The 14,900-nt window shown below is 60.4% G+C and overlaps 1 protein-coding gene and 1 long non-coding RNA gene across 5 annotated transcripts in view; one reads left to right on the top strand and one right to left on the bottom strand.

Moving 5' to 3' along the window:
- Positions 1-6,489, bottom strand: part of ADAR (adenosine deaminase RNA specific) — a 32,230-nt gene extending 25,741 nt beyond the window's left edge. The window contains exon 1 of one of the 4 annotated variants that reach the window (XM_073322873.2): positions 6,336-6,489. The gene's annotated coding sequence lies outside the window, so the exon portion shown is untranslated. Of the gene's footprint in view, positions 1-3,066; positions 3,141-6,335 lie in introns of those variants that run through there. The other 3 variants (XM_073322876.2, XM_073322878.2, XM_078850534.1) reach the window with 3 other exon arrangements.
- LOC140902638 (uncharacterized) overlaps positions 6,341-14,900 on the top strand; it is a 70,474-nt gene continuing 61,914 nt past the window's right edge. Inside the window, exons 1-2 of the long non-coding RNA XR_012156099.2 lie at positions 6,341-6,527; positions 13,501-13,579. This is a non-coding gene — a long non-coding RNA (uncharacterized LOC140902638). The remainder of the gene's footprint in view (positions 6,528-13,500; positions 13,580-14,900) is intronic.

The raw sequence follows: 14,900 nt of genomic DNA, 5'->3' as shown, positions 1-14,900 counted from the left end.
GGCGGGGGGGAGGGGGAGGCAAGAGCGAGCACGGGGGGAGGGGTGCCAGGCGGGTGGGAGGGGAGGCAAGAGCGAGCACGGGGGGAGGGGTGCCAGGCGGGGGGGAGGGGGGAGGCAAGAGCGAGCACGGGGGGAGGGGTGCCAGGCGGGGGGGAGGGGGAGGCAAGAGTGAGCATGGGGAGGGTACAAGGCGGGGGGAGGGGTGCCAGGCGGGGGGGAGGGGGAGGCAAGAGCGAGCACGGGGGGAGGGGGAAGCAAGAGCGAGCACGGGGGGAGGGGGAAGCAAGAGCGAGCACGGGGGGAGGGGTGCCAGGCGGGGGGGAGGCGGAGGCAAGAGCAAGCACGGGGGGAGGGGTGCCAGGCGGGGGGGAGGGGGGAGGCAAGAGCGAGCACGGGGGGGAGGGGTGCCAGGCAGGGGGAGGGGGAGGCAAGAGCGAGCACGGGGAGGGGTACAGGGGAGGGGGAGGCAAGAGCGAGCACGGGGGGGAGGGGTGCCAGGCGGAGGAAGGGGGAGGCAAGAGCGAGCACGGGGGGAGGGGGAAGCAAGAGCGAGCACGGGGGGAGGGGGTGCCAGGCGGGGGGGAGGCGGAGGGCAAGAGCAAGCACGGGGGGAGGGGTGCCAGGCGGGGGGGAGGGGGAGGCAAGAGCAAGCACGGGGGGAGGGGTGCCAGGCGGGGGGGAGGGGGGAGGCAAGAGCGAGCACGGGGGGGAGGGGTGCCAGGCAGGGGGAGGGGGAGGCAAGAGCGAGCACGGGGAGGGGTACAGGGGAGGAGGAGGCAAGAGCGAGCACGGGGGGGAGGGGTGCCAGGCGGGAGGAAGGGGGAGGCAAGAGCGAGCACGGGGGGGGGAGGAGTGCCAGGCGGGGGGGGAGGGGGAGGCAAGAGTGAGCACGGGGGGAGGGGGTGCCAGGCGAGGGGGAGGCAAGAGCGAGCACGGGGGGAGGGGTGCCAGGCGGGGGGGAGGGGGAGGCAAGAGTGAGCACGGGGGGAGGGGTGCCCAGGCGAGGGGGAGGCAAGAGCGAGCACGGGGGGAGGGGTGCCAGGCGGGGGGAGGGGAAGGCAAGAGTGAGCACGGGGGGAGGGGTGCCAGGCGAGGGGGAGGCAAGAGCGAGCACGGGGGGAGGGGTGCCAGGCGGGGGGAGGGGGAGGCAAGAGTGAGCACGGGGGGAGGGGTGCCAGGCGGGGGGGAGGGGGAGGCAAGAGTGAGCACGGGGGGAGGGGTGCCAGGCGGGGGGAGGGGGAGGCAAGAGCGAGCACGGGGGGAGGGGTGCCAGGCGGGGGGGAGGGGGAGGCAAGAGCGAGCACGGGGGGAGGGGTGCCAGGCGGGGGGAGGGGAAGGCAAGAGTGAGCACGGGGGGAGGGGTGCCAGGCGGGGGGAGGGGAAGGCAAGAGTGAGCACGGGGGGAGGGGGTGCCAGGCGAGGGGGAGGCAAAGAGCGAGCACGGGGGGAGGGGTGCCAGGCGGGGGGGAGGGGGAGGCAAGAGCGAGCACGGGGGGAGGGGTGCCAGGCGGGGGGAGGGGAAGGCAAGAGTGAGCATGGGAGGGTACAAGGCGGGGGGAGGGGGAGGCAAGAGCGAGCACGGGGGGGAGGGGTGCCAGGCAGGGGGAGGGGGAGGCAAGAGCGAGCACGGGGGAGGGGTGCCAGGCGGGGGGAGGGGGAGGCAAGAGCGAGCACGGGGGGAGGGGTGCCAGGCGGGGGGAGGGGGAGGCAAGAGCGAGCACGGGGGGAGGGGTGCCAGGCGGGGGGGAGGGGAAGGCAAGAGCGAGCACGGGGTGGAGGGGTGCCAGGCAGGGGGAGGGGGGAGGCAAGAGCGAGCACGGGGGGGGAGGGGGTGCCAGGGAGGGGGAGGCAAGAGCGAGCACGGGGGGGGAGGGGTGCCAGGCGGATGAAGGGGGAGGCAAGAGCGAGCACGGGGGGGGAGGGGTGCCAGGCGGGGGGAAGGGGGAGGCAAGAGCGAGCATGGGGAGGGTACAAGGCGGGGGGGAGGGGGTGCCAGGCGGGGGGGAGGGGGAGGCAAGAGTGAGCATGGGGGGAGGGGTGCCAGGCAGGGGAAGGGGGAGGCAAGAGTGAGCATGGGGGAGGGGTGCCAGGCGGGGGAAGGGGGAGGCAAGAGTGAGCATGGGGGGAGGGGTGCCAGGCGGGGGGAGGGGGAGGCAAGAGTGAGCATGGGGAGGGTACAAGGCGGGGGGAGGGGTGCCAGGCGGGGGGAGGGGGAGGCAAGAGCGAGCACGGGGGGGAGGGGTGCCAGGCGGGGGGAGGGGAAGGCAAGAGTGAGCATGGGGAGGGTACAAGGCGGGGGGGAGGAGTGCCAGGTGGGGGGAGGGGGGAGGCAAGAGCGAGCACGGGGGGAGGGGGTGCCAGGCGGGGGGAGGGGGGAGGCAAGAGCGAGCACGGGGGGGAGGGGTGCCAGGCGGGGGGGGAGGGGGAGGCAAGAGCGAGCACGGGGGGGAGGGGTGCCAGGCGGGGGGGAGGGGGAGGCAAGAGCGAGCACGGGGGGAGGGGTGCCAGGCGGGGGAGGGGAAGGCAAGAGTGAGCATGGGGAGGGTACAAGGCGGGGGGAGGAGTGACAGGTGGGGGGAGGGGGAGGCAAGAGCGAGCACGGGGGGAGGGGTGCCAGGTGGGGGGAGGGGGAGGCAAGAGCGAGCACGGGGGGAGGGGTGCCAGGTGGGGGGGAGGGGAGGCAAGAGCGAGCACGGGGGGAGGGGTGCCAGGCGGGGGGGAGGGGGAGGCAAGAGCGAGCACGGGGGGAGGGGTGCCAGGTGGGGGGGAGGGGGAGGCAAGAGCGAGCACGGGGGGAGGGGTGCCAGGCGGGGGGGAGGGGGAGGCAAGAGCGAGCACGGGGGGAGGGGTGCCAGGCGGGGGGAGGGGGAAGGCAAGAGTGAGCATGGGGAGGGTACCAGGCGGGGGGAGGGGAAGGGTGCCAGGCGGGGGGGGAGGGGGAGGCAAGAGCGAGCACGGGGGGAGGGCCCCCCCCCGCGCCTATCTCAGAGTGCCCCAGGCCCCCCCCCGCAGAGCCTGGATTACAATGCGGCCAGGGCTCCCCGCCCCTCCCAGCGGCCTCCTTACCCCCCTCGGCCGCCGCCGCCGCCTCTGTTGTGCGGAGGGAGACCCGGCAGGAGTGATGACGCGCAATGCACGCGACCCCCCCCCGACTGAGCGGAGCCACGTGCGGAGCCCAGCGCCTGCCTCGCTCCTGCTCGGCGCAGCGGGGCCTTCGGTTCGGAGCTGCCCCAGCCTGCGAGGCTCCTGTTCCTGCAGCCCGGGCCGCTGGGTTTCCCCCCTCGCCAACGGGGGAGAGTCCTGCCGGGAGAACAGTCTAGCCAGAAGCACCCATCAGTAAGACCCATGTGACTTGGAAGACCCCCGCCCCCGCCACAGATCTCCTCCAGCTACCCTCCCCATAGTCACCACCGCTCGTTAACGACAGACACACAGGCCCTTCCAGCTAGATACGCTTTGGGGAAAATCCCTGTTTAAGTCAAGACCAAAAAGTCATCTCACTGGGAGAAACAAACCTCACAGCTGCTGGCTAAGTCTCTGACTAAAAGAGAGAGGGACGATGCAGAAGTGCCAGCAGATTTCACTGTCCCATTCCCAAACCAACTTAACATGCCCTTTACAAAGAGCAGGAATAAATCCCCTTCTGTGTCCAGCTCTGCCTCCTTTCGCTGTGGTTCAGATTCACTTTTGTTTCCCCAGCTTGCTTTTACTCTCACTTCGATCCCACAGCTCAATTTTTTTCACAAAAGAAGTGGAGCTTGGGAGGCAAGCGACATACAGATGTCTTAGCTACCACAAATTACTGTCTGTATTGGGCCACTCATTACCACTTCAAAAGTTATTTTTCCTCCCCTGGTATCCTGCTGTTAATTGATTTATCTCCTTAGACTGACCTCACACTTGTAAGGCAACCTCCATCCTTTCCTGTATTTATACTTGTTCCTGTATTTTCCACTCCATGCATCGGATGAAGTGGGTTCTAGCCCACAAAAGCTTATGCCCAAATACATTTGTTAGTCTCTAAGGTGCCACAAGGTCTCCTTGTTGTTTTTGATAATACGGAAGTTAGAGATGGACAAACTCTCAAGACACAGCTGGTCTTCCCCAGTCCACCACCACCCCTGGGTCAGTGCAGCAGTTTCCCTGTTCTCTGACATGCCGAGCACCAGCTCTCAGCTATGTATTTTAGGAAGCCCATTGTGTTTTGTTCTACGTATCCAGTAATTTCAAGAATGATCAAGTTACATGAGTAACAAATTATGTGCAGTGTATATTACTACACACAACTTCTATTTGTGGTCACCAACATTTACTAGCCTTGGAAATAACTGCTGATCTAGGCCTCAATCAACATATACCTATTCATCCTCAAAAGGAGTCAATATCTGATTATTTCACTACGAACAGATGTGTTCCTCTAATTAGAAACGGTCTTCATGCACATTTGCTACTGAAGCGAACGAACTCACCAAAGAACTCATCTGTTTTTCAGACCAGCCATCATTACTGAGGATAATAATGCTTTGCTGGCTCACAAAGGTGTTGTGAGGAGAATTCTTCAGTTCCTGAGTGCCTCACAAACATGACAGTGATGGAGGCCACAACACTATCTAGATAGGAAAAACATTTTAGCCCTTTTAAAAGCACATGCCATATAATCAGTCCTATACTGCCACCATCTGTTCATTTTGTAGTTTAAAACAAAAAAAACACAATCTGAACTTTAAAAGGACCATATTCCATTGCAACAGGTAACATTTAGCTAATCTGTGTCTCCAAAAGGTCCACTTGAGGAAATGTTTCAGAGTAACAGCCGTGTTAGTCTGTATTCGCAAAAAGAAAAGGGGTACTTGTGGCACCTTAGAGACTAACCAATTTATTTGAGCATAAGCTTTCGTGAGCTACAGCTCACTTCATCGGATGAAGAGAGAGGTCCTGGTTTCCCAGCCAAACACTGTGCTTGCTTCCTGAAAGCTTCCACATCAAGTAGAAAGTGACAGTATCTCCCATTCTTTTCAGATCAAAATAACCATGTTGGCGCTATGAGTTTCCGTTACTTGGATAAATACCCTAAGAATAAGACAGGCTAGACAGCACGTTTCCAGGTGGTTACCGCTCACCGAGGAATGCACTCCTTGGAGCATCTTGTATGGCTATTATGAAACAAAACTTTGTAAAATTGGGTATATAAGTTTACCTGACCTTTGTAACACTGAAAATCAGGCCCTGGATCTCCATGACAACCAGAGATGCTGAGCATCCAACATCAGCAGTCAAAGTCCAGTGAGAGCTATAGGTGTTCAATACTTCTGCCCCAAAACTCTGTTTGGGTTCCCCATACCCTGTTAGCATTCATAAGTTATAGGTCTGTTACATTCAAGAAACCAAAAATAACTCCGAACAAATCAAAACAGATCTGTACATTCAGGAAGATGGACATCCTCTGCTCCCATCTCAGAAATCAAACTCTCCCCAGGGCTTTAAACTCCAGGCCTTCCTTTCTATCCCAACCAAGCAAAAGATCCACTAATGCCCGTGCCTGCTAAGCTCACTTGTACACCCCAACGGAAAATAATCCCTAGTCTTCCATTCGTCCTTTCAAGATGCTGGGGACCTTTGAGACAACAAGTGTCACTTCCTCCCTCTAAGTCTCTCCGAAGAGCACCCTCTTAGGCTGTGTGCAAGGGGACCGCCCGACCCCTCATTCTGGCGGCGGACAGGCCTCTTCTCCCCCTGCAAGTCAGGAGCGAAGCGTGGCCGCTGAACACTGCGGTCTGCCTGGCCGGTTCGGTGACAGCCGCTGACTGGGACGCGCCAAGCTCATTTTAAGCTGCCCACCCCAGCAGAGGGAGGAGATTTAGCGGCACCAGGCGATTCCCTGGGAGCGTTCAGCAGGGAGCACTTGGCCACCCACTCCCCCGCCCCACCCATCTCTCCGCAGCAACGGGACCCCGGGGCGGGGCAGGCAGAGGCCCCCGAAGGGCAGGACGGGAGGCCCGGCGGGAGAAGGGAACCGCCGGGTCCGGCCGCTGGCTTCGCGCCCCTCCTTGGAAGCGGGTTTCGGCGGCGCTGGGCGGTTGGGGGTGGGGCGGGGGGGACCGGACGAGGCCCCCCCCCCGGCGCGTGCTGCAAAGCCCGGGGGGGTGCGGGGACGACACGAGCCCCCTCCCTAGATATGGCCCCTCGCCGGCCACACCGCGCATGCGCCCCCCCCGTGCAGCCTCACTGCGCACGCGCTGCCTCGAGGCGCTTCCCGCTTCTCTCCCCCCACCCGCCCCGCGCGCGCGCGCCATCCCCGCCCGCATCTCGCCCCCGCCCCCCGCCCGGCCTCTCACCGCTGCGCCGCTGCCGTCCTGGGACGCGGGAGCCGAGTGGCTGCGGGGCGCCGCCTGCTCCGCCTTCCCCTCCCCCCGCCGGAGACCCCGCTCTCCTCAGCGCCGCGGAGCCTGGCGCGGGCCGATGGCGTCACAGCGCGACGGGGCGAGGGGCGGGCGCCGCGGCAAAGCACGTGACCCCGCGTGCACCAGGTGATCTGCCCCGCAGGGACCCCGCCCCGCCTCCCTCCCCTCAGGGACCCGCCCCCGGAACAGACCCCGCCCCCCGGGGTCCCTCCTCCCCTCAGGGACCCGCCCCCGGAACAGACCCCGCCCCCCGGGGTCCCCCCTCCCCTCAGGGACCCGCCCCGGGAACAGACCCCGCCCCCCGGGGTCCCCCCCTCCCCTCAGGGACCCGCCCCGGGAACAGACCCCGCCCCCCGGGGTCCCCCCTCCCCTCAGGGACCCGCCCCGGGAACAGACCCCGCCCCCCGGGGGTCCCCCCTCCCCTCAGGGACCCGCCCCGGGAACAGACCCCCGCCCCCCGGGGTCCCCCCTCCCCTCAGGGACCCGCCCCGGGAACAGACCCCGCCCCCCGGGGTCCCCCCTCCACTCAGGGACCCCTCCCGGGAACAGACCCCGCCCCCCCAGGGTCCCTCCTCCCCTCAGGGACCCGCCCCGGAAACAGACCCCCGCCCCCCGGGGTCCCTCCTCCCCTCAGGGACCCCTCCCGGGAACAGACCCCCGCCCCCCGGGGGTCCCCCCTCCCCTCAGGGACCCCTCCCGGGAACACGACCCCGCCCCCCGGGGTCCCTCCTCCCCTCAGGGACCCCCCCGGGAACAGACCCCGCCCCCCGGGGGCCTCCCTCTCCTCAGGGACCCCCCACAGACCCCTCCCGATACCCCTTCCCCTCAGAGACCCCCTCGGGAACAGACCCCGCCCCCCGGGGTCCCCCCTCCCCACAGGGACCCGCCCCGGGAACAGACCCCGCCCCCCGGGGTCCCCCCTCCCCTCAGGGACCCGCCCCCGGGAACAGACCCCGCCCCCTGGGGTCCCCCCTCCCCTCAGGGACCCCTCCGGGAACAGACCCCCGCCCCCCGGGGGTCCCTCCTCCCCTCAGGGACCCCCCCGGGAACAGACCCCGCCCCCCGGGGTCCCCCCCTCCCCTCAGGGACCCCCTCCCGGGAACAGACCCCGGCCCCCGGGGTCCCTCCTCCCCTCAGGGACCCCCCCGGGAACAGACCCCGCCCCCCCCGGGGGCCTCCCTCCCCTCAGGGACCCGCCCCGGGAACAGACCCCCACCCCCCCGGGGTCCCCCCTCCCCCTCAGGGACCCCGCCCCAGGGAACAGACCCCACCCCCCGGGGTCCCCCCTCCCTCAGGGACCCGCCCCGGGAACAGACCCGCCCCCCCGGGGTCGCCCCTCCCCTCAGGGACCCGCCCCGGGAACAGACCCCGCCCCCCGGGGTCCCCCCTCCCCCTCAGGGACCCGCCCCAGGAACAGACCCGCCCCCCGGGGGTCCCCCCTCCACTCAGGGGACCCGCCCCGGGAACAGACCCCGCCCCCCGGGGTCCCCCCTCCCCTCAGGGACCCCTCACGGGAACAGACCCCGCCCCCCGGGGTCCCTCCTCCCCTCAGGGACCCGCCCCGGGAACAGACCCTGCCCCCCAGGGTCCCCCCTCCCCTCAGGGACCCCCCCGGGAACGGACCCTGCCCCCCGGGGTCCCTCCTCCCCTCAGGGACCCCCCCGGGAACAGACCCCGCCCCCCGGGGTCCCTCCTCCGCTCAGGGACCCGCCCCGGGAACAGACCCCCGCCCCCCGGGGTCCCCCCTCCCCTCAGGGACCCCTCCGGGAACAGACCCCGCCCGGGGTCCCTCCTCCCCTCAGGGGACCCCCCACAGACCCCCCCGACACCCCTTCCCCTCAGAGACCCCCCCCCCGGAACAGACCCCGCCCCCCGGGGTCCCTCCTCCCCTCAGGGACCCGCCCCGGAAACAGACCCCGCCCCCCGGGGTCCCCCCCTCCCCTCAGGGACCCGCCCCGGAAACAGACCCCGCCCCCCGGGGGTCCCCCCCTCCCCTCAGGGACCCCCCCCGGGAACAGACCCTGCCCCCCGGGGTCCCTCCTCCCCTCAGGGACCCCGCCCCGGAAACAGGACCCCGCCCCCCGGGGTCCCCCCCTCCCCTCAGGGACCCCCCCGGGAACAGACCCCGCCCCCCGGGGTCCCCTCCGCCCCTCAGGGACCCCTCCCGGGAACAGACCCCGCCCCCCGGGGTCCCTCCTCCCCTCAGGGACCCCCCCAGGGAACAGAACCCGCCCCCTGGGGCCCCCCTCTCCTCAGGGACCCCCCACAGACCCCTCCCGACACCCCTTCCCCTCAGAGACCCCCTCGGGAACAGACCCCGCCCCCCGGGGTCCCTCCTCCCCTCAGGGACCCCCTCGGGAACAGACCCCGCCCCCCGGGGTCCCTCCTCCCCTCAGGGACCCCCCTCGGGAACAGACCCCGCCCCCCGGGGTCCCTCCTCCCAACAGGGACCCCCCCGGGAACAGACCCTGCTCCCCTGGGGCCCCCCTCTCAGGGACCCCCCACAGACCCCCCCGACACCCCTTCCCCTCAGAGACCCCCCCCGGGAACAGACCCCGCCCCCTGGGGCCCCCCTCCCCTCAGGGACCCCCCACAGACCCTCCCGACACCCCTTCCCCTCAGAGACCCCCCCGGGAACAGACCCCACCCCCCGGGGTCCCTCCTCCCCTCAGGGACCCCCCAGGATCAGACCCCACCCCAGGGCACCCCCCCGACCCCCTTCTCCTCAGGGACCCCCCCCAGGAACAGACTCCCCCAATACCCCCTCTCCTCAGGGACCTCCCTACCCCTTAGGGCACCCCTTCCCCTCAGGGACCCCCCCACAGACCCCCCCGACACCCCTTCCCCTCCAGGACCCCCCCACAGACCCCCCCTCCCCTCAGGGACCCCCTGGGAACAACACCATCCCCTGGGGCACCCCTGACACCCTTCCCTCAGGGGTCCCCAGGAACAGATCCCACCCCCTGGGGTACCCCCTGACACCCCCTTCCCCTCAGGGACCCCCCACAGACCCTCTGACACCCTCTCCCCTCAGGGACCCCCCTGGAAACAGACCCACCCCCCAGACACCCCTTCCCCTCAGGGGTCCCCCACCCTGGAACAGGCCCCATCCCCTGGGGCACCCCCTGACACCCCCTTCCTCTCAGGGGCCCCCCAAAAATTGGCCCCACCCCCCAGGATACTCTCCCTTGGAATGCCCCTGGGATATTTCCCCTTCCCTTCAGGCCCCCACCACCCCTGGTGGATATCTCCGTTCCCCGCAGGGATCCCCCCTGGAACGGACCCCAACCCTGGGATATTTTCCCTTCTCTTCGGAATCCCCCCACAGGAACAGACCTCCCCAGGATACCCCCCTCTTTCCCTGTACCTCATGAGACATCCATCCGTTGATGGACAGGCTTCCCCCCACTGCTGGGTGCCATCTCTGAGGTACCGAAAAAGGGACATGCGAGATGATGCTGAGCCCATAAAATTGGCCTGCTGGGAGTGTGTAGTGAGCATCCCGACAGATTTCCCAGGAGAGCAACTTCAGAAAAGGGATGATCCTGAGCAAACCTGGATAGATAGCAACCGTACGCTCCTCACTCCCACAGTCCACGGCACTCTCCTACCCCCCTTCAGCCCCCAGGGGAAGGCGCTCGCCTCCCACCCAACTGGAGCCTGCTGGGGTTGCATTCCCCCCGTACCTCAGAGGTGTGCTTCTCGCCTTCCCCTGCTGCAGGGTCCGTGCAACGTGACAGGTTAACAAGCTTTTAAAACTGTCAGATGTTTCTTGGTCTTTCTCTGGAGTCTCAGAAGTGAGGGGTCATCAGCGACACTGAATGTACTAAGGATGCAGATGGGGATCAGACATTTGCATGAATAAGAACATCCACAGTTACATCAGATAGGATCGATGTATATAAGGAATAGACTACCTCTTGGGGCAGGGTATGAGCTACACAATGGGCTTCTTTGGCCTGTGTTATGCCGGTGGTCAGACTAGATGACTGTAATGCAGTGGTTTTCAAACTTTTGAACTGGTGACTCTCTTCACACAGCAAGCCTCTGAGTGCAACCCCACTTATAAATTAAAAACACTTTTTTTTATATTTAACACATTATAAATGCTGGGGGCAAAGCGAGGTTTGGGGTGGAGGCTGACAGCTTGCAACCCCCCATGTAATAACCTTACGATCACCTGAGGGGTCCAACTCCCAGTTTGAGAACCCCTGCTGTAATGGGCCTCCCTGGCCTTAAACTCTGTCAAAGCCAGTTGCTGTGGCCTACGAGGAAGTCTACGAACAGACTGTGTTTGTAATTATCTGCTACGTGGTTTTCTTGCTGCTGATCCAGAGTTCTGCGGAACAGGAACTTATATCTCCTCTGGTCCCTACCCTCTGTAATCTGGATGTTTCCTCCTTTATTGAGGTCCTGGCTGGGGAATGTTGCAGTCTATTCTCCTCCCCAGTCCTGTTTAAAAGGCAACTTCCATCCTCCCTTCCCTGAACTTCTGCCGATAGATGCCCCAGTTCGGATTTGCCTTTCTCCCTACCCTTCCTCTTCTGTGAGACCGATACCTCTTCTCCCAATGTACAGAGTCACACACTGGACCTTTGACTTTTCAGGGGCAGATGGGATGAATAAATGTCTTTATGGAGGATAGGGGCCAGCATCTTCTCATGAACCATCCCTGGGGTTCAGAGAGAGTGTCATGAGATTTCAAAATCTCATCACACAAAGCACATTCTAATGATTTGGCATCAATGTGTCATATGTTTCTTCAAAATGTTATGAAATAGCCAGGAGAAATGTAGGCTGTAAACTGGGCCTGTACTCAGCCTGAGGGATCAGACAGGGAGCAGCCTTGGATCTCGTGCTGGATACGAGGTTCAGTCCAGCCTCATGTATTAAATAGCGGTATAGCCTGGGTATTAGAGTGGTTGCTCTCAGGTTCATCCTTCTCTGTGGGAGCCTGCTTTACTGAGAGTGATAATGTTGGACTGGAAAACTGGGTTATCTCTCTTGAGAGTTTTTTGAAGAGGGCTATGGGAATGTTCAATATTCCGGAGAGCGTAGCTCTTCCCTTAGACAATAAGTGTGTTTTACTTATAGGTGTCATCCATTAGGGCAAGAAATAGACATCTTGGCAAGGGGCCATTTCACTTGTGAGTAGCACGCACTCTTCTCTTTAATAGCGCACACTGGCTACAAGACGGCTTTAGGAAGAATGCACTTTCATGAATATTTTATTTACTGCTGAATTGAGGGACAGCCCAGAGAAAATGGCATCCGGGCCTGACCTGCCTTACTCCTCAATAGACAAAGAAGCAAGATTAAAGTTTTGTGGATACCCAACTGCCTTTAACTTCCAGCCAGACATCTGCTACAGAAGGGAAGAAGGGACCCCACTTCAGCATCTCCACTGGAAGGGTTGCGTAATGGTCAGTCTGGGAGAGGGAAAAAGTAATAAGTGCAGGCAGCTAATGAGGATTTTCCCTTGAATTAGCTGGTTGAGTTGCTAGTTTTGGATTCAAGGGCCCTCTGACCTTGCATTGCATTGCCAGCGATGTTAGTAGTCTGCAAGTTCAGAATGTCTCCAGCTCCAGCTTCAGTATGAGTAAAGGCTGCTCACGGCCTAGGTTAGAGGCAACAAAGTATTCGGAGGGAAGGTGCTAATGAACTGTCGGCTATCCCGCATTTGCTCCAACCCCTCAGACAGAGACAAACACCTACAAGATCTCTGTCAAGCTTTCTTACAACTACAATACCCACCTGCAGAAGTAAAGAAACAGATTGATAGAGCCAGAAGAGTTCCCAGAAGTTACCTACTACAGGACAGGCCTAACAAAGAAAATAATAGAACGCCACTAGCCGTCACCTTCAGCCCCCAACTAAAACCCCTCCAACGCATTATTAAGGATCTACAACCTATCCTAAAGGATGACCCAACACTCTCACAAATCTTGGGAGACAGGCCAGTCCTTGCCTACAGACAGCCCCGCAACCTGAAGCAAATACTCACCAACAACCACATACCACACAACAGAACCACTAACCCAGGAACTTATCCTTGCAACAAAGCCCGTTGCCAACTGTGCCCACATATCTATTCAGGGGACACCATCACAGGGCCTAATAACATCAGCCACACTATCAGAGGCTCGTTCACCTGCACATCCACCAATGTGATATATGCCATCATGTGCCAGCAATGCCCCTCTGCCATGTACATTGGTCAAACTGGACAGTCTCTACGTAAAAGAATAAATGGACACAAATCAGATGTCAAGAATTATAACATTCATAAACCAGTCGGAGAACACTTCAATCTCTCTGGTCACGCGATCACAGACATGAAGGTCGCTATCTTAAAACAAAAAAACTTCAAATCCAGACTCCAGCGAGAAACTGCTGAATTGGAATTCATTTGCAAATTGGATACTATTAATTTAGGCTTAAATAGAGACTTGGAGTGGCTAAGTCATTATGCAAGGTAGCCTGTTTCCTCTTGTTTTTTCCTACCCCCCTCCCCAGATGTTCTGGTTTAACTTGGATTTTAACTTGAAGAGTGGTCAGTTTGGATGAGCTATTACCAGCAGGAGAGTGAGTTTGTGTGTGTATGGGGGTGGGGGGGATGTGAGAACCTGGATTTGTGCAGGAAATAGCCCAGCTTGATTGTCATGCACATTGTGTAAAGAGTTGTCACTTTGGATGGGCTATCACCAGCAGGAGAGTGAATTTGTGTGGGGGGGTGGAGGGTGAGAAAACCTGGATTTGTGCTGGAAATCACTTTAGATAAGCTATTACCAGCAGGACAGTGGGGTGGGAACAGGTATTGTTTCATATTCTCTGTGTATATATAAAGCCTGCTGCAGTTTCCACGATATGCATCTGAGGAAGTGAGCTGTAGCTCACGAAAGCTTATGCTCTAATAAATTGGTTAGTCTCTAAGGTGCCACAAGTCCTCCTTTTCTTTTTTCTAATTTCTATGGTTCCCCCTCTGCACTGAGCAGAGAAGAGCTGATGCTGCTGATTTCAGTTCTTAATAAAATTTCTATTTGAAAAAACAAAACAAAATTAACCACCCCATCATTCTTTTCCCCACGTCACTTTCCAGGAACATGGAGGCGGACTCGTCCATCCTGATTAAAAAACAGCTTCATCCCTCAAATACTGCGGATTCTCCATCTCATAAGGTGAAACCCCTCTTAATTGTATTAGTATGAAAACGAGTGGCATAGAACAGATTGTTCGTGTCTGTTGCGTTGTTTCTTTCCTGTAAATAGTTGTATGTAATTTACCATCTGGCAAGGAGATCAAAATATCTAGACAGCAACTACTTTGAATACAGTATGAGTAGCATAAAGTGTCATGGTGTAAGGTATGGGTTTTCCACCTGAAGGGTAAGGTGGTCAGTGTAATGTTTGTGACACCATGTCATGTTGTTGTTGGTTTGCATGGGTATAACTGGTAGGCAGTAGTTGCACCTCACAAGTAATTCAGACAGAGAAGGTAAAGCCGCAGTTCTGCATTGTGTGTGGCTGGACCCCACACTGGAAGCTCAGGAATCCACTGCGTGGAGCTCATTGCAGGACTGGGGCCTGAGGCAGCAAGCAGACTTTACTGGTAGCTTCGAAAAAGAATTGCATTACAGCTAACAGTGAGTGTTTTCCTAAGCACTGACAGCATTTTCATTCAGTTTAATAGAACTTGTATGACTATCTGTAGGAGCTCCGTTTGGTGATCCTGGTAAATTGCAGTCAGTACCCTCTGGGCAAGTCATTAATGTGTCCTTAGTATGACTGTAAAAAAAACCAGTCATATAGAAATGTAAATGTAATGAACCCATCATTTTTAGACTTGTAACTCATAAGGGCACATTGATGCCCCAATGCTGCGAAGACTTACATGTGTATTTAACTTTGCCACCAGGAGTAGTTCCACTGATTTCATTTGGGACCATGCACAGTAGTAAAGCTAAGCAGGTGCATTAGTCTTTGCAGGATCGGGACCTTGTGCTTTAGACCCAATGGAACTTATTCTCTTCCTTGACATAAAAAAATGAAAGCGAAGATTCTCATGTGACTCGGGGGGCTGGGGATCTGAGACAGACACCACGTACCATGAGACTCATGATAAAATTACAAGAATTGGCAACACTGGCAAGTGAAGGGTAAGATGCTCCCCTTCTGATGTGGGGGGAGGGGTAGATGGAGCACTTCACACCCACTTTGCACTGGTGTAAGTCACTCCACAGGATGCAGGGCAGGGAAGACTCAAGCCCTAGATCTGTTCAGTTTTTTATTGCTCGTGATCATTCTGTAAATTGAAACAATCTTGATTAATTTAGTGCTTATTTGTTATTCTTAAACCCAACAGAGCCTCTCTTTCCCGCACAGGAATGATCTATAGTCTGCCTTGGAATAATCTATGCTAGGAATTATGGGGCTATAGATCATTATGCAATATAGACATTTACATGCAACGAGTTTCAGCTAATCAATGGGAGCTCATCCT

The sequence above is a fragment of the Lepidochelys kempii genome, chromosome 24 (genome assembly GCF_965140285.1).
Source record: "Lepidochelys kempii isolate rLepKem1 chromosome 24, rLepKem1.hap1, whole genome shotgun sequence".
Lineage (NCBI taxonomy): Eukaryota > Metazoa > Chordata > Testudines > Cheloniidae > Lepidochelys > Lepidochelys kempii.
Note: the sequence above shows the minus strand (reverse complement) of the source record. Positions and strands in the feature narration are given on the sequence as shown.